We start from the raw sequence: 24004 nt of genomic DNA on the forward strand, positions 1-24004 counted from the left end.
TGTTTACCTTGTAAGGTATTTCTCCCGCCTTCTTAGCATGCCTTCGTAGTGTAGTGGTCAGCACGCTCGACGCGAATTCGAGAGGTCCATGGTTCGAGTCCCGGTGATGGCATTGCTCATATTTCAACTCTCTTGCTTCGAAATAACCTAACGACTCTACAGTGGCGCCCGAACTAAAAGGTGGTGAGTGATGATTCTTCACCACCAGGATTTGGCGATTGGGTCCACTAAAACTCAGTCGCTCTTTAAAAGGGGGGAGGATATAAGGTATTTCTTTTGCCTTCTTAGCATGCCTTCGTGGTGTAGTGGTCAGCACGCTAGATGCAAATTCGAGAGGTCCGTGCTTCGAGTCCCAGCTAGGGCATTGCTCATTTTTCATCTTTCCTGCTTCAAAATAACCTAAGGTCTCTACAACTTTATTAAATATTATGCTATCCGCACTTAAAACACATAAAATTCAATTCAACAGCAATATCACAAAATATGTATAAACAGCAAAGCACCATATCCTCAGAATTTCCGATAGACTGTCTCTCATGCCGGAGATAAAAATGTTTTTTTTTTTTTTTTTTCGTACATTGTTGCCATTGCTCGCTTTGAAATAGTTGAGCTTGTTAATCAAAAATTCGTTAAAGTTTTACAGAATTTTAAATAGATAATAAAACAAATTCGAAATTCCAAATTCGGACTTCCAAGTGCCCATGTTCGGTTGGAGGACTACGTTATTCAGAATCTGATGGCTCTAAGTGCGGTCACTTTTCCACAATGCAAAGAATACACAAACAGATTCTTTATTTTTTATTAACAGCAGATATTGGTTTTAAAATCTAACATAAAATTCCAAAAAATCCTTCTTGATAAATGTTATCAAAATCTCAACTGAAGTTTAACACCAAATGAGCAATGTAGCGCGATACTTAAACAAAAGAATGTTAACTTTGTTGTCAAAGTAATTTCAATCATAATTTCTTACTCTTCCTTCGCAGGGTCTGCATAAATAAATACCTAATCAGCTTAACGTTCATTGTCTGTAACAGAAGTTCCTTGAGAATAAAATTAGATTCTAATTCATTCTGTCACTCCTCAGGCTTTACGTTTGCATCGGAATCATCCCGACTTTAGCACTTCATAAAAGGACTTCAACATTTACGGAGGAAATAGTATCAGCCCTTGCATTAGTTTCTGATTAAACTTCCAATGTCTTTGTTGACTAAAATTAAACTCGCTTCTTTCCCTTTAAGTTATTTACATATTCCAGTTCACATTTATTGCAAATGACATCTTTATCTGCTAACTTCTCTGAGCCGATAAAAGCATATCGCTTGAAAGAATTCACTTCTTGAGTAATAAGAAAAAGATGAAACTACAGACATCTTCCGATATACGGGAATAATACTGGCAATGACGATCATGTTTGGTTCTTAGATAGTAAAATAACAAAGGAAAGAGGGTTAATGTATGTTACTATAAGTAACAATTTACCTGCATACGCAAGCAGTTTAATCCAAAGAATAAATTCATTTGATAGGAAAAATATTAAGAATTTGTATAACATAATAGCTAGCACAAAGAAATAAAACTTTTTATACACTTTCTTTAATTAAATATAAACTTATTTTCACTTCCTTGTACGAAGCAAAGGAACTATTATAATTCCGAAAAACTTCGAATATCATATTTCAACGAAAATATCCCTTTTAATCGCTCTCGAATACGTTTATACGATGTTTTTCATGACATCTGTACGTACGGACAGAATAAAGGACTCTTTTTTCCAAACCGTGTTGTAAAATGGATTTAAAATGGATTCAGAAGAATTTGTTTCGTGACCTCTATACGTAGGTATGTATGTATCTCGAATAACTCGAAAATGAAGAGCCTCAGAACGCTGAAATTTTGTATACGAGACAGCTATAACATGCAGTTGTGCACCTCCCTTTTTTATTGCAGTCGTGCGCACCAAAAGTAATTTTACTCGGTTCAGTGAGCTCAGTGATATATAGCCAAGCTGGCAATGGTTTTGGAGACTAATTTTTGTCGCCAAATTTGGCGAAACATCCCCAAAAGTAGCCGAACTTGGTTCGCGTCATTTTGATGCAGTCTCTGTATAAGTATGATTACTAAATGTAAGTGTAATCGTAACGTGATTTAATATATGAGTGCGTTGCAACCCTCCTGGCAGACAATAATAGGCCTCATGGTTAACGCAGCACACCCAACGCAGACAACCACAAATGCAGTTAAAAGATTAAAACAAATAATTCAAACACAAATTAAAACAGAAATGCAGTCAAAAACATCAAATCAAAATTCCCAGTATTGCTTGTTCTATTGACATTTATAAAGTTCATCAAATCCTTTTCAAATCTAAACTCTTTATTGTAGCAGTAGAATTCCTTTATGTTATCATGTTTTTCCTTAACATGTCGCAATTATGCGCAGTCTTCGACGAAATGTTGTGCATTGCCTTCAACACTACAAAAACTACAAGGACTATAATTTTGTAAATTAAATCTTTTCAGATACGCCGGGAAGCGCCTGTGTCCAGTAACTATTTGATTGTAATCAGGCCAGCATGTTGGCCCTCTCATTGCCTATAACACCAATACGGACTTTCACTCAGTTCATTTCCACTTCATGTATTTTCTGAACTTTTACAAGGACACATTTTATATATGAGACCAAAATATTTGTGTTATCAACAACTGCTGGTGCTTCCAAACCAGACAATGAATCTGTATGCATATTAATATATCTTTTTACAGTCAGGATTTCATCAATCCATTTGAGAGCAAATATGATAGTAGGCAATTCGATTTGAAAAACCGAATTGTAAGGTTCAAGTCTAATTTTCTATAGTTCAGTTCTGTACCAAACAAATAAACCACATATTCTGCACCAGTTCCATTGTCATAACCCGAACCGTCAGTAAATGTGCCCAATTCTCCTACGCAAACATTTGTTCTCCAATATTCCACTGGTTTTCTTAATGCAGGATGTAATCGTATCTGGCCCTCATATGCCTTCTAGTAATTTCCAGAAATAAAAGGTACTAGAAATTTCTTAGCGGTTGGGGGAAACTGTATAAGACTGGACAGAGTATCAGTTTCTCAGTTGTTTAGTTCAGCGTGAGTTCGGAATATTGAGATATCTCCGTGCGAGCTTCACTCTTTAGATGCGCTTTGCACTGAGCTGCGTTTCACGTTCTTTGAAGTGTAACTGGTGACTTTGAAGTGTAATTGGTTTGAAGTGTAACTGGTTACTTTGAAGTGCAATTGGTTTGAAGTGTAACTGGTGACTTTGAAGTGTAATTGGTTTTGAAGTGTAACTGGTGACTTTGAAGTGTAATTGGTTTTGAAGTATAACTGGTGACTTTGAAGTGTAATTGGTTTTGAAGTATAACTGGTGACTTTGAAGTGTAGTTCGTTTGAAGTGTAACTGGTGACTTTGAAGTGCAATTGGTTTGAAGTGTAACTGGTGACTTTGAAGTGCAATTGGTTTGAAGTGTAACTGGTGACTTTTTAATTGGTTTGAAGTGTAACTGGTGACTTTGAAGTGTAATTGGTGACTGTAGTCTGTGGTACTGTGAAGACCTATACGAGTATTTTTATGGAAAGTTCCAAAACTGTAAAGTGTTTCTTTTTGTAAAAAAAAAAAAAAAAAAAAAAAAAAATATCAAACTATCATCGGTTGAGTGTGCATTTAATCCAACAAGAACCCGTACGCACACAATAATATTATTTTGTTTAAATTTTGGTTTAAGTATTTTGTTGTACTCTTAGTATAATTATTATCTTACCCAATTTTGAGTGGATTACACGTTCCACCATCCTGGGTGCTGACATTACGCGGCCAATCCACCCTCAGAACAAGACCCAGGGGTTCAACCACCTTAGAGAGGACTGACACCAGCCGCCATACTGCAACACTGGTCACCCATTTGCTACCTACCAGTCGCTCGGGCTACCCGTTAAACATTGCCCAGCAAACCCGAGACACTACCCTACTAGAGTCTACCCGAGACGCTACCCTATTCGCTACCGGAGACGCTACCTACTAGCTCTAGAATGTGCCATACCCACGAGCCTGCCAATAAGGGACCTTTCCAGGGCCTCCAAAACCACTAGGTTTCTAAATTTTATACCGCCATGGCCTAAACTGCCTAATGTACAGATTCTAGCCAATAGCTTCGCAGAGTTCTCTACGTCGACCCCCGGGGGATTTATTATCTTAAGTTATTCATGTGAAATTATTTGTATTATGATTATGTTGCATGTAAAAAAAAAACTATTCTTTTGAAGGAGTCGATGCAAGAAAAAGCTTTGGAATTTCTTCTCTCAATCTATTCAGCAGCTTTTTAAAGTTACATATTTTATTAAATTAATTTTTATGTTGAATAAACCAACAAAACCTTAGAAGCATTTCAGTAAATTATTAATAAGCTTAATTTTATTTCCTTTTCAAAGAAAACTAAATGAGAACATCAGCTCGTCGCTAGAAAATTCTTTCCAGAGTTACCCAACAAATTTTAACTTAAAATAACTTGAGCATTTAAATTCTTCAAAAAGTGTTACGCTAGGGAATTCTCAAAAACTCTACTTAAGAGAAGTAAACTCTAATTTAAAATTTGGAGACGGAGCACTATCTTTGGGGCGAATAACTTATTTCTCTTGCATCGAAAAAGAAACATTCTCTCTCTATACAAACCAAATCTTTTTATCATCCGTTGCTTCTCCCCGTAAGGCTGTGCTGTATCTTTACATTCTTTTGTTGTTCGGAGTTATTGCAATCTCATACCTAAGGGAAAAGGAAGTATCAGAGAGATAAGAATGACTCGATAAGATTTTGTTTCTTTCCTTATACACACAGTAGAAACCTATGGGATATATCCATATACACACCTACGATATATCTATTGCATCCTTTTCATCATTTTCGCTGAGGCGGTTGACGCAGAAATGTAGCTGTGAGAAGATTAAAATATTCTTTACAAATGGATATGAGAAATACCGATGCTTCTTTCCGTTGTCACATAGTTTGACAAAGAAAACTGATTCGCCTATGGACAACCAACGGAAGATATGAAAACTTTCCATACTCTTGGATAGAAAGTTTTCTTTTGTACTTGTATGGTTGCATTTCTGTTGAATGTATCGAAATTTAAATATTTAACGAATTTCGCTCAGAGCTGCAAATTGAATTCGGTAGTATTTACAATTTTGCTTTTGATAACCTACAGTGTCTCAAAAAAGTGATGGGACACTTGTGCTTTACAAAAGGAAACTGCAATAAAATAAATTTAAAAAACATGTAAAATTTTTTGTGGGTGCGTTTCATACTTAAATTTAGTAACAATTATTACATAACATACATTTTCTCAAAATATTAAAATATTAATTTAATAAAAATACAATTGTTTAGAACGGAGCAGAAAATGGCTCACATAAGTGATGGGACACTACGTACTATGCAACAAAAATCGTCTGAAGTAAGCAATAAAAATATCTTTTGGGGTATTTATTTTTACTCAAAGGCAATTGCCAATCATTTATAAAATCGTCTGCAGTATTTCTCTCCAGTTTGTTTTGGAATTTTTGCGTTTTTTAGCTCTGTGCAGCCATGAATGCTAAACGAAAAGAAACTTTGCCTGGAATTCTAAAATTAGTTATTAATTTGCATATTGAACGTGAAAAATCTATTAGAGAAACTACTGAAACAGTTAACTTCAGTCATTCAACAGTTTCCAATATCATTAAACGATATAAAAAGAATCATATGATTCAGGATAAAAGAAGACCTGGACGACCATCAAAGCTATCCAATGGAATAAAGCGAATTATCATTCGAAATATTTAAAAAAAAAATTCAAGAATGAGTGCTCCTAAAATTGCTGCTGATTTACAAGCATTATATGGAGTAATTGTTAATCCTGAGACTATTAGAAAAGTAATTCGATTTGCTGGATATCACGGTAGAGCAGCCAGTAAAAAATTCTTCGTAAGTGAAAAGAATAGAAAACTCAGACTGGCTTTCGCAAAATCCAACATAAATAAGAATTCTGATTACTGGAATGAAGTTATATTTGCTGATGAGAGTAAATTTAATATATTTGATTCTGACGGTAGAATCTTGGTGTGGAGAAAACCCAGGGAAGAATTTCGCAAACAGAACTTGGTGCCAACAGTAAAACATGGTGGAGGAGGAGTTATGGTATAGGGGTGTATGTTGTCCGCTGGAGTTGGTAATCTTGTTTTTATTGACAGTATAATGGATCAGTACAAGTATATTGACATTTTAAATCAAAATTTGAAATCTTCAGCACGAAAATTGAATCTTCATAACGATTTTAAATTCTACCAGGACAATCATCCCAAGCACAGTGCTTTGAACGTTAGACTAATAAAAATAACCCCACAATCTCCACAATTAAATCCCATAGAGAATATTTGACAAGAATTGGAATCGAGAATTCGCAAACACACCATTTCTTCAAAACAACAATTAAAGTCGGTGCTTCAAGAAGAATGGGGTAAAATCACTCTAGAAATCACAAAAAAATTAGTCGAATCCATCCCAAGAAGATTAAATCATGTTTTAAAAGTAAAAGGAAATCCAACAAAATATTAAAACCTTTTAAAAAGTAAAATTTTTGGATAAATATTTGATGGAAAAGTAAGTGTCCCATCACTTAAGTGAGCCATTTTCTGCTCCGCTCTAAACAATTGTATTTTTATTAAATTAATATTTCAATATTTTGAGAAAATGTATGTTATGTAATAATTGTTACTAAATTTAAGTATGAAACACACCCACAAAAAATTTTACATGTTTTTTAAATTTATTTTATTGCAGTTTCCTTTTGTAAAGCACAAGTGTCCCATCACTTTTTTGAGACACTGTATTTATTTTTACGTAATGAGAATTTCTTATTGTATTTATTCATCTTATTAATCCGGATAAATAGTGTGATAGTATTGCGTACTACAGGTTTCCAAAGATCTTTTTAATATTCAGGTCAGACCAACAGGAAGAAATTTACACTTTCAGAAAACAAATAATAGTTCACATAAAATAATCAAGAAGAAAAACACAGAAAAGTAAATAAATCTTTCTTTCTACTGCCAGAAGAATATTTCAATCACTATATAAGGTATTTTCTCTCTTCTTCCAGCATGCCTTCGTGGTTTAACGATTGGTCCAGTTTCGAGTAGCGATAATTGCTCATTTTTCACATCTCTAGCGTCAAAATAGCCTTATGTCTCTACAGTGGTGCCAAGACTAAAAGGTGGTGGATGATCACCACCAGAATTAGGCGACTGGGTCCCCTAATTCCCAGTCTCACTTTAAAAGGGGGTCTCACATAAGGTACTTATGTATCACGTGAATTCAAATATTCAGCTTGGGATATTTGAACTCACGTAATACATAAGTACCTTATACACCCCCCTTTTAAAGGGCGACTGGGAATTATCTCCCTCCTTCCAGCATGCCTTCGTGGTGTAACGGCTAGCACACTCGGCGCGTATTCAAGAGATCCAGGTTCGAATACCAGCGAGGGCATTGCTCCTTTTTCCCGTCTCCAGCATCAAAATAACCTAATGACTCTACGAGTAAAATGACTCACAGAGCACTGACTAAAAGAATTTCCAGTAAACAGCGAAGTCGCCGCTCTTTGTTTGTAACTCCCTGATTCGACCCGAGTTCAGACCGACAAATGGCCGAATGATAGAAGGTGGAATAATTCGGGTCCGAGCACGCAGGGGTTCTCAGCCTGTTTTGCCTTTTGCACCCCTTTTATCATTGCTAAAAGATGATTCCCTCTCCTTTCCAAAACTAGGAAAACTTAAAGATTGTTTTTTTTTTTCTGAGTAACAAATGGTGAACTCTATATACAGAACGTAAAGGAGAAATTCCAAAGACATTTCATAATGTTAGCTCTAAAAAAATCTAAACTCATTATTCCTGAATGGAATATTTCCCTTCTCGTGAAATAAGAAACTCGCGGTTCTCAACCACACTCCTTATTCACCAGATTTGTCATCTGAAGACTTCTTTCTCGTCCTAAAAATGAAGTCTCATCTCTAAAGTGTAGCACTGGTGTAACATCCTCTTAGCGGTACTCAAAACTTTCAGAAAATCCTAAGTACTTAGACAGTATTTCGAAAGATTCTAGCATGCCTTGGGCTTGGTTTAGTTTGGTTTATTTAATTATCGCAAAGAATGTAAGAGCTATCTTCTAACAGAAGGGATGCTTTCGTGGAGGACTTTCTAAGGAAAACTGGCTCTCATTCACGTTACACATATTTCTTACAGGGGATGAAACCTTGTAGTTTGTATATGATCTTGAGACAAAACGATAATCTTCAGTTTAGGCCACAGTCACCAAAACTTTGGTTTTAGAAATCTCCAGTAAAATGGCTGTTGTAATTCGGAAGAGATAATTTGCATTTGTTTCTCGGTAACAGATTGTTATCTCCAGATTTTATGGAAAATGTAAAAAAGAAATTTCAAAGATATTTGAGAAGGTTAGCTCTAAAAAGCTCAATCTGATAACTGGTTTCCGCTGCACGACACTGCGTCGTGGAATATTTCCCTTCTCGTGAAATAAGAAACTCGCGTTTCTCAACCACACTCCTTATTCACCATATTTGTCATCTGAAGACTTCTTTCTCTTCCTAAAAATGAAGTCTCATCTCTGAAGTGTAGCACTGGTGTAACATCATCTTAGTGGTACTCAAACCTTTCAGAAAATCCTAAGTACTTAGAGAGTATTTCGAAAGATTCTAGCATGCCTAAAGGGTACTTCAAATCAAACTAGTTACGTTAACGTGCGAGATATTATGTAGGCTTAAGCTAAAAAGTAATAATGTTGTTTTCTTCAACTTTCGATTTTGTATATTATTTAATCCTAAAACTTCATAGATTGATGCACTGTGTACTTTACTAAAAATCTCTCTTTTGCACTCAATTTCCTTAATGTTTTATTAATATCAATCAGTGTAAAAAGCACATTCACATATTTATAATGTTCTTAATTTGCACATATCTGTTTATGGAAGTAAAATGCTAATAATTTAGAATTCTCAGCAACACACATATGTAATAAAGCAAACAAGAAGAAGCTAGTTTCAGTTGCCTCACGTTCAGTAACGCAATTTTGCTACAAATTTAGCCTCTCTTTAAAGAATAAGTCTTTAATCTTATTCAGATTTTTGAAACATGCACGAGATAGTGGTGAATGGAACCCTTATCGCTGAGGAAAACACGCAACAAACTCATTACCCCGGCCATTACCATTTTCGGCTTGCAATAGTTTAAATTAAAGTTAATGATTAATACATAAGTTGGTAGTACTTGTGAGAATAGATGCAGAAGAGAAGCGTTTTCGGCCTAATTTACGAATGCTTTTTAACTTATTAAGAGCTTCTCTTTTACTTCTTGTATCCCTATTTTCACCAAAAGTTTACAATCAATATTCGTTATAAATAACGCAATTATTATTCGTTATTTATGAATGCTTTCTTAACATACAAGAGGTTCAACTTTGCTTCTTGTGTCTATATTTTCACCAAAAGTTTACAATTATTGCTCGTTATAACCAATAAAATTTTATTCGCCGTTTTTGAATGCTTTCTTAACATTTAAGAGACTCACCTTTATTTCTTGTATCTATATTTTTACCAAACGTTTACAATTATAATTCGTTATAAATAATACAATTAACACTCGTTATTTACGAATGCTTCCTTAATTTTTCCGTAATTCCTTTTGCTTAATTTTAAATTTTACAATGGTATGTTCAATTCCAATGAATGAGGGTGCTTTTTAAGTATTAAGGTTAGGGGTATAACATCTGCCGAATAATTTCGAGAAACGTTATGTTAATAGACGTATAAGTTATTTCTCCCACTCTCCTAGCGTGCCTTCGTGGTGTAGTGGTTCTGCATGCTGGGCCGGTATTCCAGAGGTCCGTGGTTCGATTCCCGGCGAAGGCGTTTGCTAATTTTGCAATCTCTCTTCAAAAAAATTCCTAACGTCTCTACAGTGGCGCCCGAACTAAAAGGGTGGTGGATGATGATTTCTCCCCATCCAGGATATGGCGATTGGGTCCCTTAAAAACCCCAGTCGCCCTTTAAAAGGGGGAGTATATAAGGTATTTCTCCCGCCGTCCTAGCGTGCCTTCGTGGTGTAGTGGTTCTGTACGCTGGACCGGTATTCGAGAGGTCCGTTGTTCGATTCCCGGCGAAGGCGGTTTCATATTTTTCATTTTTCCTGCTTCCAAAAATATACCTAATGTCTCTGCAACCTTTATCTGTGTTTATATTTTTACCAAAAAGTTTACAATTATGATTTGTTAGAAATAATAAAATTATTTTTCGTTATTTTTGAATGCTTTCTGAACAGATATTTCTTGTATCTGTAGTATAAGGCGTTCACTTTTATTCTTGTATTTATATTTTCACCAAAAGTTTTCAATTATGATTCGTTGCAAACAATACACTTATTATTCGCTATTAACGAATGCTGTCTTAACATATAAAAGCTTCACCTTTACTTCTTGTACCTCTATTTCCACCAAAGGCTTACAATTATTATTCATTATAAAAATAAATAAATAAAAGAAAGGTTACTGAGTAATAAATTAAACGATTTAAAAAGCAATAAACACAGTTCTTAAGATTTTTTTCCTGCTTTTTAATATGGTTGATTTAACCAAGCATGTACTAAAATCATGAGATGCCTAATTAGAAATATTTAATATTTTTATGACTGACATTAGCTGTACTCTTTAAAATAAGATTATATACTTTTTCTTTTTTATGATAACTACTTTAGCCGGATGCGGGCGGTCAATTTTAAAATAAATCTATGTATTAAAATATACAGTGGTAGCCAAAATTGTAGACACTTTTGGAAATTTTTATGTTTTTGAACTTTGTATGCTTATAGAAAATGTTACATTTCACAAAATGCAAACTTGTATATCTCATTTTAAAGAGAATTTATTACTGAATTCAATACAAAACACAAAATTCAATTATTTGTAATACAAAAAAGTTAAACGTTAATAGTTATCGATATACATTAGATAGTGATGATTGCAGTGAGTTATCAGTACTTAGTAGGGTACCCTTTATTTTTTATTACAGCTTCACATCGACGTTTCATTGAGCTGACAAGAGTTTTAAGCTCTTCTTTCGTTATTACATGATGCCAGGAAACAATTATAGCCTCAATCAGTTCCCTTTTATTTGATAGGCGCCTCATTCGGACAAGAGTTTTCAAACGGTGCCACAAATTTTCGATAGAATTGAGGTCAGGATTGTTTCTTGGCTATGACAACAATTTAATGCTCTTTGTACGAAACCACTCTTTCGATATTTTGGCCGTGTGGCAAGGAGCAGAATCCTGCTGTAAAATAAACGAAGCATTGTTGGGAAAGAAATCTCTGATGGAAGGTAGAAATTTTGGTTCTAGAATAGTGTCAATGTATTTTCTGGAATTCAGTGTCCCATCGATGACATGAAGGCGACCAATACCATCTGCTGACATGCATGACCAAATCATAACACTAATTGGGTTCTTCACAGTTGCTTGAATGCAGTCAGGATGTAGCTCTTCTCCTATTCTACGTCTTACATATTTTCGCTCATCACTACCGAATAACGATATCTTAGTTTCATCACTCCACATAACTTGTGACCACTGATCATCTGTCCAATTAATGTGTTCCTTTGCCCACTGTAGTCTTTTTTTTTTTTTTTTTTTTTTTTTTTTCGTTGCTGAAAATTAAGATAAGGCTTTTTTCGTGGAATTCTACCTCTCAGTCAAACATCTGTTAATCTTCTCCTGATTGTTCTTGAACTGACAGAAACACCAGCATCATTCAGATCACTTCTGATGGGCGCTGATGACATTTTTCTATCTTGGAGATATAGTCTTTTTTTACTCTTCTGTCATCAATAGATGTGGTGCACCTTTTCCGACCTTTTCCTTCTTTGTTTTTATTGACTTTGTCTCCTGATATCGTAAACAAAACTTTCGGACTCCAGATGTAGTCACTAAACTACCCACCTGTCTTGCAATTTCAGCATAGGAAAGACCACTTTCTCGTAACACAATAATATACATTTCTTGCTAGGTGTCCAAACTACTCTTTTATTTGATGTCATTGCTTCTTGACTAAATATTAAAAATTTTTACAAAAATTCCAACTTGTAATTGCAGTGTATAAGAAACAGGTCCTCCTTCTACAGAACAAAGCAAAATAATGAATTGTTTCAAGTGTAAACATGATGTCAGCTTCTACTGGCAGTTACTAACATTTGATTGGTTCTCAGAACAAGAACAGTGATTGGCCAGGAGAGCTAGACAATACAAACCACTTCATAACTGTGTTTTCTATTTATATTAAAGTACATATAACTTTTTTTTTGTATTGCAAATAATTGAATTTTGTGTTTTGTATTGAATTCAGTAATAAATTCTTTTTAAAATGATATATACAAGTTTGCATTTTGTGAAACGTAACGTTTTTCTATAAGCATACAAAGTTCAAAAACATAAAAATTTCCAAAAGTGTCCACAATTTTGGTCACCACTGTACATTGAGAAAACTGTGCTTAAATGGTAACATATTAAATTCATTATGAAATAGTGCATAATATTTTCAAAACATTTATTCATATTCTTGATCTTCAACTTACTTATGTGCAATTATTTGTGATATGATCATGTTTAATATGCATTATAGAGGAAATTATAAGGAACGTTGATGAGGAAAATTATTCTTTAAAAGAGGTCGACTAAGAAAGAGACTGAGAATTCGTAGATTATATTATAAATACTAATAAGCTCCAGATTTAAGTGGCTATACCAAAAGATATGCTGGAAAAAACTCAAGGAGTTTCCTTTCTGGCTGTCTGCCACTGTCCCACAAACACTCCGCACGCAATAAAACAATTTCTACAGATAATCGAATGTAGCACGAAAACGAAAGAACTCCGCTTACATTCTTGGCACAATGCGACTTTGTCCCAAGCACACTGCACGCAATCAGAATCGTACTTAAAGACCAGTGTGTAGTTGGTATGAAGAAAAAAAATATTTTCTTGCAGTTAACGTAGATACATTAAAGAAATCCTGCGGTTGAGACGAATGAAATATTGTGTTTTGTCAGCAATTTTGTAAGTTACTCCCTCTTTGGTAACGAAATATTTTTCTTAAAATTTAAATTGTTAGAATCATGTATGATAGGTTCGGATTATGTAATTACGGCAAAGCCTCGAGAGCTATCTGCGTAAGGGGAGCGATGCTTTCGTGGATAACTTTCTAAAAGAAACTGGCTCGTGTACACCAAGTATGGTATAGTAAATCAATATTTCTTTATTTAATTCTTATTATTATTAAAAATTTTTACAAAAATTCCAACTTGTAATTGCAGTGTATAAGAAACAGGTCCTCCTTCTACAGAACAAAGCAAAATAATGAATTGTTTCAAGTGTAAACATGATGTCAGCTTCTACTGGCAGTTACTAACATTTGATTGGTTCTCAGAACAAGAATAGTGATTGGCCAGGAGAGCTAGACAATACAAACCACTTCATAACTGTGTTTTCTATTTATATTAAAGTACATATAACTTTTTTTTTGTATTGCAAATAATTGGATTTTGTGTTTTGTATTGAATTCAGTAATAAATTCTCTTTAAAATGATATATACAAGTTTGCATTTTGCGAAATGTAACATTTTCTATAAGCATACAAAGTTCAAAAACATAAAAATTTCCAAAAGTGTCCACAATTTTGGCCACCACTGTATGTATTAATATGCATGTATTAAAATATATTAAAATATACGTATTAATATGTATTAAAATATATGTTTTAATATGTATGTATTAAAATATATTAATATGTATGTATTAAATTATATTAAAATATACGTATTAATATGTATTAAAATATATGTTTTAATATGTATGTATTAAAATATATTAATATGTATGTATTAAATTATATTAATATGTATGTATTAAAACATATGTATAAATATATGTATTAATTTTTAAATAAATAATATAGCGAATCTAAAAATATGTATGACAACCTCTAACACTCTGTTGCCACTTCTAAAGAAATGCTGTCTTTAAATGTCTTGCGATTTTGCTTTGAATTGAATTTTATGTGGCGTTATTGTGGCGTAAGGGCGAACAACCTGATTAACACATATAAAATTCATAATAAAAAAGACAAGTGTTTTTGCTCCCCTTAGCTATCTTACTTAGACAACTAATTCTTGATATGATGAACTGAGTAAAGACTGAAAAAATACAAAAAATGTATACCAACACATTAACATTGCTAAGGGAATTCAAAACATATACTGCTATGCAGCTTTTAAAAATTCTGCGATTTTGTTGTTGAACTGTACGTAGTATAACTGCGAAGAAAAGGATGCTTAAAATTAAAGCTAAAATGACTTTTTTAAAATGGATTATCAGGAGAGAATGCTATAGCAGACCGGTAGACTGCGAGGTCAACGAGAGTGTAAAAAATCTTAACAAACCCTTTTGGGTTACCGTTAAAATCTGAAACCTTTCGGATTTTTTTAACATTTTTATTTCTTTTTAAGATTTACTCGGATCGAAATTTATTTTCGCTCCAACAAAAAAGTAATAACAAAAGTTTTTTTTTTTTTTTTTTTTTTTTTTTTTTTTTTAAAACAACGAAATTCATGAAAAAAATTCTGAAAGTTTTCAGATTTTATATTACGCCAAAAGAGGCTTTTTTTTTAACGTTTTATGTGTTATCTTTATTTATTAAATATTAGGTTCTTCGTACTTCAAGCATAAAATTCAGCATCGATAGCACAAAATATTTGAGATAATTTTTTTTTTCGTACAGTGTTGCCACTGCTCGCTTCAAAATCGTGGATTTTGTTAATCAAAAATTTGTTAAAATTTCACAAAATATGACATAGATAATAAAATAAATTCCAAATTTGAGTCCAGCATCGATATCACAAAATATTGGAGATAAAAACAAATTTTTTTTTGTACAGTGTTGCCATTGCTCGCTTCGAAATCGTGGATTTTGTTAATCAAAAATTCGTTAAAATTTCACAAAATATGACATAGATAATAAAATAAATTCCAAATTTGAGCTCAGCATCGATATCACAAAATATTTGAGATAAAAACAATTTTTTTTTGTACAGTGTTGCCACTGCTCGCTTCGAAATCGTAGATTTTGTTAATCAAAAATTCGTTAAAATTTCACAAAATATGACATAGATAATAAAATAAATTCCAAATTTGAGTCCAGCATCGATATCACAAAATATTTGAGATAAAAACAAATTTTTTTTGTACAGTGTTGCCATTGCTCGCTTCGAAATCGTGGATTTTGTTAATCAAAAATTCGTTAAAATATCACAAAATATGAAATAGATAATAAAATAAATTCCAAATTTGAGCTTCCACATGCCCAGATTCGAGTTGGAGGACTACGTTATTCAAAATTCGATGTCTGTAGGTACCGTTGTTTTTTCGCAATGCGAAAAACATACATGCATCCATGTAGATTCTTCATTATTTAATTTCTTGAAATATAATGCAGGGCTCTAATATTTGTTGTTAACAATTTGAAAGCCGTTTTATAGTGGATGCCAACACGAAAATGACAACCCATCTGGGCGAAATGCCAACACGAAAATGACAACCCATCTGGGCGAGCTAATAATAATTGATAAATTTGTAGTTTGTTCATTAACTTTACATGAAAATGCTTAATGAATTTCTAACAACGATCAGTACCGTCAAATAATAAGAATAAGTATTCTAAAACAATTATTCACATACATTTTATAAATATTAGATAGCAAACAATATACAGTGTCTCACAAAAGTGATGGGACACTTGTGCTTTACGAAAGGAAACTGTAGTAAAATAAATTAAAAAAACATGTAAAAATTTTCTGTGGGTGTGTTTCATACTTAAATTTAGTAACAATTATTACATAACATACATTTTCTCAAAATATTAAAATAGTAATTTAATAAAAATACAAATGTTTAGAACGGAGCAAAAAATGGCTCACATAAGTGATGGGACACTTACTTTTCCATCAAATATTTATCCAAAAATTTTACTTCTTAAAATGTTTTAATATTTTGTTGGATTTCCTTTTACTTTTAAAACGTCATTTAATCTTCTTGGGATGGATTCGACTAATTTTTTTGCGATTTCTAGAGTGATTTTACCCCATTCTTCATGAAGCAATGATTTTAATTGTTGTTTTGAAGAAATGGTGTGTTTGCGAATTCTTGATTCCAATTCTAGCCAAATATTCTCTATGGGATTTAAGTCTAGAGATTGTGGTGGTGTTTTTATTATTTCAGGAAAGTTATATAGCAGCCAGAGTCTAACGTTCAAAGCAGAGTGCTTGGGATCAGTGTCCTGGTAGAATTTAAAATCGCTATGAAGGATCAATTTTCGTGCTGAAGATTTCAAATTTTGATTTAAAATGTTAATATACTTGTACTGATCCATTATGCTGTCAATAAAAACAAGAGTACCAACTCCAGCGGACGACATACACCCCCATACAGTAAGTCCTCCTCCACCATGTTTTACTGTTGGCACCAAGTTCTGTTTCCGAAATTCTTCCCTGGGTTTTCTCCACACCAAGATTCTACCGTCAGAACCAAATATATTAAATTTACTCTCATCAGCAAATACAACTTCATTCCAGTAATCAGAGTTCTTATTTATGTTGGATTTTGCGAAAGCCAGTCTCAGTTTTCTATTCTTTTCACTTACGAAGAATGTTTTCCTGGTTGCTCTACCGTGATATCCAGCAGATCGAATTACTCTTCTAATAGTCTTAGGATTAACAATTACTCCATATAATGCTTGTAAATCAGCAGCAACTTTAGGAGCACTCATTCTTGGATTTTTTTTTAATATTTCGAACAATAATTCGCTTTATTCCATTGGATAGCTTTGATGGTCGGCCAGGTCTTCTTTTATCCTGAATCATATGATTCTTTTTATATCGTTTAATGATATTGAAAACTGTTGAATGACTCATGTTAACTGTTTCAGCAGTTTCTCTAATAGATTTTCCACGTTCAATATGCAAATTAATAACTAATTTTCGAATTTCAGGCAAAGTTTCTTTTCGTTTAGCCTTCATGGCTGCACAGAGCTATAAAACGCAAAAATTCCAAAACAAACTGGAGAGAAAGACTGCAGACGATTTTATAAATTATTGCCAATTGCTTTTGAGTAAAAATAAAAACCCCCAAAAATATTTTTATTGTAGTACGTAGTAGTATCTAATGGTGTCCCATCACTTATGTGAGCCATTTTTTGCTCCGTTCCAAACAATTGTATTTTTATTAAATTACTATTTTAATATTTTGAGAAAATGTATGTTATGTAATAGATTTTACTAAATTTAAGTATGAAACACATCCACAAAAAATTGTTACATGTTTTTTTATTTTATTTTATTACAGTTTCTTTTTGTAAAGCACGAGTGTCTCATCACTTTTGTGAGACACTGTATAGATTTACCGGAAAATTTTATCCAATTCAGAAGTGAGATCTTTGGCGATATTTTTTCTACTATTACACAAAATGACTTTGACCTCTTAATTCGTGATTAAACAACAAGTTTTGAATCTTAAGTTCTGGCCAACCTACGATATCATCATCAATTAATACGTTATCTATGCTCAAGTCAACTGAGAACAGGTTATTAGTCACAACCATTTCCTAGTTACCCCAGCAGCTGAGACTCTTAACTTGTAGATCTTCGGATAGGCACTCTTTTAGTTTAGCCTTGAGGATCACGATGCTCGACACACGACTCTGAATTTGGGAAAATAATCTAAACAAACAAATATTTTCTATATACAGCTAATGAAGACGCTTGAGTGCATGTGAACTTTGGCCAAGATCCGGGTACGTGAATCCCGACTATTATCGCATTATGCAAATAAAATTGAGGACGCTTTTTTGAAGGGGGGGGGACTGGAAAGACGTGCGTTGAAGTCTTACACCTAAAAAAGTGAGTAAAGTGTAGTTGGCCGTTCGTTTACCTTGGTTCACAATGCGGAGCAAACAGTCAAGCGTGCATTAGGGTTCTGAATGCTAATTTCGAGTTTCACTTTTTAATAGTTTTCCTGTATTTCCTCTTTAATTCTGTCTTAGCTTGTTTAGTTTCCTCATGCGGAAATTGAAATACATTTTTATATCCATTTAAAATAAAACAGGCTTATTCTCTTTCACTACGGTGACACATTTTGTCACATTTACAGTAAATAAGCTTTACAAAAAAAGTGCAACTGATGTTATACAATATTCCATTGCAAAGTATACAGCAAATTACACTGCAAGAAATGAACACCTACTATACCGACTCAACTGATACAGAGGCTGTTCACACATTTTTTAGACGATGTGTATTGTATTCACAAAACTAAATTACATAAAATTCTTATGTTATAAATGTTCTATTTGACATCCCTTATTCTGAACTATCTTTCGACACCGCAATTTCCAGGATAATAATGCCTTTTGAAGTGGCAGAAGAGGTATTCTATCCCATTCCTCCCGAACAGCTTTCCAGTGTCCTGTTAGGGTTTTCGGACAACGTTTGGATAATGCAGTTTTTAAAAGTCCGAAAGCACAAAAATCCATAGGTGACACATCGGGAGATTCAGTAGGGATATCAGTGAAGGGTATGGCCTTGGTACCAGGTTTTGTTCCATTTCGTTTAGGAAATCCACATTGGATTTTGATGTGTGACTGCTAGCTTTGTCCTGATGGAGTCTCACAGGTCGATGGCACTGTGGGTAAAGCGATGGTATTTCATTCAGAAACATTGGCGGTAAAATATGTTCCTGATAGTATTTGGAGTTAATCTTGGCATTTTTTTTTCACTCTCTTTGTTTTTAACTTGTTATTATAAGAAAAACCAGCAACAATCATGAATCCATTAGAAAAACTTTATTTCGATTCTTTGAACCATGTACTTAAATTTTTTTCTCCCCTTTTGTGATAATAAATGGCTCTTTTTTTGTTACAGTCATTTAAATACACCCATGCTTCATCTATTGTGGCAACTGTTTTCGATTTTTCTCTGGATAAGTGTTTCTCATATAGAATTCTGCAGCGTGTCTTGCGTTGAGCGATATGCTTTGGAAGAAGACGATGCACATTGCATTTTTTCGCTTTCTTAAGATTTAAATCAACGTTTATCATTTTGTTTACAGTGGCCACCGATCATTTTAATGATTTTGCAACTGTCCCTTGACTAGGGGGATTTTCTTTTAACATTAAACAACGTACCTTTGCAATAGTCGAAGATGTTCGTTTTTTCCTTGGATACTTGTTTGGAATTTTTGTCCCACTTGAGGATCCAATTTGACGTTTTTTTTCCTTTCTTGTGGATGATATTACCTATCGAGGCTTTAGATATCACGAAACCATGACTCTCACATCGTTTTTGGATAAAGGAGTATGCATATTTCTCTTCGGAAAGAGCGTAAATGTAGCCTTCGAAACACTGCTTTGTTAAATTCGCCATTTTGAATAAAAACAAAACTTTCCAGCCCCAGACGATAATTTTGACTTTTAAATACATAGTACAATTGAAATTACTTCATTTGCAGCAAACTATTTTTTGTTACTGCTTACCAAATTCGTCTAAAAAATATGCGAACAGCCTCTGTATAGTGGTTAGCGTCACTGACTGCCGTGCCAAAGGGTCCGTATTCGAATCCGGTAGAAGGCATGGATATTTGTAAATGTATAGTGTCTGTGTGGCATGGGGCACTCTAAATATGCGGCGAGTCAAAAGTCCTCTAGAGAGGTTGCTGGTACAGGAAGAGGGGTGGGAGACCCGCGGATCCGTTCCTTCCGGGCTGCTCTCCATCAAAATGTCCGTGCGGGATGGGGGCACTCTAAGTACGGGGCGAGCCGAAAGTCCTCTCGAGAGATTGCTGGTAGGGAAAGAGCGGGGAGAGACCCTCGAGTCCGGTCCTTTCTAGAGTGCTCTCCATCAAAATTGGAGGGGGAATTCCATTATTGCCAACGACAAGCGTAAACTTGCGCCCCCTGCCCGAAGAATTTCGTGGGCTTTATCTCACTATAGATCAGATAAGTGAGCATTAGCAACAACGAAGAAGTAAACTCATTAAGCATTTTTAAGGATAGTTTTCAAATGTTCTATGTGTTCGCTTTAGCCGTTATGACAGACATCTATTCCATAAAAAATCAGATGGAATTAAATCCGAAGACCATAGTGACCACCTCATTCACACGTCATCTTCTTAACCCACGTACCTGTTCCTTCTTATTAGAAAATACTGACTTATACTGTTGCGAAAGGTCTTTAACATAGCGGCAGATTTTAATCTGCAGTATATTACCGCATATTATGCGCACCTATAACTTCAAACTACATTTTTTAATTTTTAGGTGTATACGCTGTATAACGTGCAAGCGTTTCTTTACGAAAAAAATCTGTAAGATACATGTGCAATGCTCTTATATTTTTAAGTCTCTCATTCATGTATTAAAGACATACACAGACATAAATTCACACGTATTCTTTATTGTTTAACAGTACAGACAGAAATTACTATACTAATACACTTCTGACTTTTATTATCCTAGTACTGTCCATACGTACATACATACATACCACATATGCGTATAATGGGCAGCTATAATTTCAAACTCTATTTAATTTTATATGAAACGTTATTTTTTTTCATCTTGTCTTTTTTAATGAGATTAGTGTTTCCTTCCTGTTTAAATAAAATGCAACTAAGAGCGAAAAAATGCAAATATGTTTTTCGTATGCAGAGCTGGCTTTAATTTGATTCATTTAAAACATTAGCTCAGCTGCCGTTGCGGCTTAACATCATTCCGAGGTGTATACAATTACGCCCATTCGGTGTATTTCCTTTCACAGAAATGTCTTTATGCAATTGCTTATTCTCATTTGAGATGCTGATCTCTCTTAACATCCTATCAACATCCGTTAATTCGCGAACACGGGCTTGTTATTTCCTTCTTTATCATGAAAAAAACGAAAATCTCCTCTCCCGGGGTTAATACCAAGTGTGACGAAACTCGAAAATTCCCATCTACACCAAAGCTTAATGTTTTGTAACTCATAAATTGCAAATTAGTCTTTCATTTTGAATTATTGCTAATTCTTTTCCGCTTTCTCAACAGTGGTGTGTTGCAGTGAAAGATCCCGCTGGTTCGCTTCCTCAGTTCGATGCGATTGACCCCAGTGCAGCTTAGTTCAGTCCAGAGCCATTGAGAACAAAAGCACAGGTAAGTGAGATTTATTCTTTGACTAGAAAAAGGTATTTATTTTTAGTCCAAAGGGGCAATTTGTTCAAAAGGGCTATTAATTTCGTTTTGGCATTTTGCGTCGATTCACTATAAACGTTGATTCACTTTTCAAATTGTTGCCACCAAATATTAGAGCAATGTATTGTATTTAAAGAAATTAGATAATAAAATATCCGCATAAATGTCTGTATATTTCTCGCATTGCGATAAAACAACGGTACATAGAGCCATCGAATTTTGAATGACGTAATCCTACTGCAAATATGGGCATGTGGAAGCCCAAATTTGAAATTTGGAATTTGTTTTATTACCAATTTCATATTTTGTAAAACTTTAACGAATTTTTGATTAACAAAACTCAAGGATTTCAAACGGAACAATGGCAACGTTGTACAGAAAAAACATTTTTATCTCCAGCGCGTGAGTCTCTGTACCGGAAATTCTAAAGATATGTTCTTTTAAATTATTTTGCGATATCGCTGTTGAATTAAATTTTATGATTTACGGCGAAGAACATGATATTTAATAAATAAAGTTAACACACAAAACGTTATATAAAACGCCCCTTAAGGGAGAAAACATTTTTTATAGCTTTTTATTATGTAAATCTTCTAAGCGGATGATATTTCGCCCTAAAGATGTTTCCGCACAAAATGAGGAGAAAACTATTTGATGTATTTCAGTAGATTTAACTTTTCGATATGTTTGACCTCTAAGGATCACTGGTCTCATCAGCAGCCTGGCGGTAAGGTCTTTCAATACTGGTTTTCCGACTCGGGTTCATATCCCAGCAAATGGGCTTGTTGAATAAAAATCTTCATGGTTATCCGCTTTTATGGTTTTCCTCATGTGTAATGCAACTGCAAGTCAGTTTCCTTTAAAAAGTCCTCCATGAAGGCATCCTTCTCCTGATGCAGATATTCTTTGTGCTCTTTGCTATATTTCAAACAACCTAACCTAAATTTAATGTCACTTCAATGTGGTACTGCTTACTTTAGCCTCCTAAGCAGAAAATCTTGAATTCGTACTTTAAATCTTTCAAATTTTAAAAGTAATTTATCTATTGGAGAATCAAACTTAAATTTTATCTTTTATATGTTTTTAACAGTTAGACGCTGGATGTTCCCTTACACATATTTTAATTTATATCCCGAACATTAGGCTGGTTCACATGTAAAATAATCTAAATTTTGAAAGTGCCTTAAAAAAAAGAGGAGGGGATTTCTCAAATACAGCTGGCTCCACACTTAAAAATAAGCAATAACCTAACCTATTAGGCGCAGATTTTAAATAAAACTCTATCGATTTCAAGCCACAGATCTCTTTTCTTCAGGTTAGGTTAGGTTATCAGATTCAATGTTCCGTATTACTTTCTTTGGGAACATGCACAGACCTGACTCGGAACAGGGAGCTTACTAAAGCTATGTTCAATAAATGTGGGAAGTAGACAGGATACACAGAAGGGTATACAAAACCCTTTATTTTTCACTCTTTACAATAATTTCTGTACTTCAGAATACAGAGACCAACTACTTGTGGTCTGAACGTAAGAATATAAAATATAACTAAACTCTAACTTAAATTTGGTATAATCAACAAGGGCCTACGTGTAAGATTGGCCGGATATTAACAGGAAGCCGTATGTAGTACAGAGAACTGTTAACACTACAATACGTTTAAAATTACCAGGATTAAACCTCTGGCCTGGAAGGCAAACAGCAACCGAGTAAAACTTCTAAGGCAAGCGGCCTGCTTCGACTAACACCTTCCTCTCTCTCGCTTGGCAAAAAGCCACAACTTAAGTACTTGGCGTTCGCCAGACAAATTTTGCATAAATAAGTTAACGCTTTTAATTCTGGCCGGAAGTAGAAAATAAGAAGTGATAGTAAAGATTTAAAATAAAATAAACGTTAGTAAAACTTAAGATCCTTACAAGGTTAGGTTATTTAATTAAGGCAAAGCCTCGAGGGCTATCTGCCTAAGGGGAGGGATGCCTTCGTGGAGGACTTTATAGGGGAAACTGGCTCGTATACATGTTACACATGGAGAAAACCACGAAAACACCCATGCAGCCAGGCCGTTCGCATGGGTGTTTTCGTGGTTTTCTCCCCATGTGTAACGTGTATACGAGCCCTTTTCTTAAGGAACAAAAGCCTTTTTACCTTACTTCCCAATGTAAGCTTCATATTTGAAGGAAATTTATTCCATAAATAATAATATTTTTAATAATAATAGGAGTTAAATATCGTATTTTACGAAAATATTAAGAAAACACTTCTGTTTTGAAATAAGACGTAGGTTATAAACTATCTTGTACAGTAATTAAATATAAAGTTATTCATGTAAGTTGCACATAATTTTCGTAATATGAAATAAAAATCACTGTCTTTTATTCGGGTCATAAGGATAATAGCTTTTCAGAATGTTATACAAAAATTTTTATCTTATTTTCAAGGCAGTATGGTATTTTTATCTTTCTGATGTTAATTTAAAATAAAAATGCACCAGTAAGATAAAAATACTGAAGTTTATGGCTAGTAAGGTATGCGGTTTAAATTGAATATGCGGTTTTTTTATATACTGCGGTTTCTTACTGCACTTTTCTTTTTAAATTACCCGC

The 24004-nt window shown here is 34.0% G+C and overlaps 1 protein-coding gene across 3 annotated transcripts in view; it reads left to right on the forward strand.

Moving 5' to 3' along the window:
* LOC118201084 (uncharacterized) overlaps positions 1–24004 on the forward strand; it is a 358982-nt gene that overhangs the window by 139912 nt on the left and 195066 nt on the right. For all 3 annotated transcript variants that reach the window (XM_085822792.1, XM_085822789.1, XM_085822791.1), the window contains exon 2: positions 21259–21363. The gene's annotated coding sequence lies outside the window, so the exon portion shown is untranslated. The remainder of the gene's footprint in view (positions 1–21258; positions 21364–24004) is intronic.

Source organism: Stegodyphus dumicola, chromosome 8 (genome assembly GCF_044657685.1).
Source record: "Stegodyphus dumicola isolate Sdum_Otavi_A_Nest chromosome 8, ASM4465768v1".
NCBI lineage: Eukaryota > Metazoa > Arthropoda > Arachnida > Araneae > Eresidae > Stegodyphus > Stegodyphus dumicola.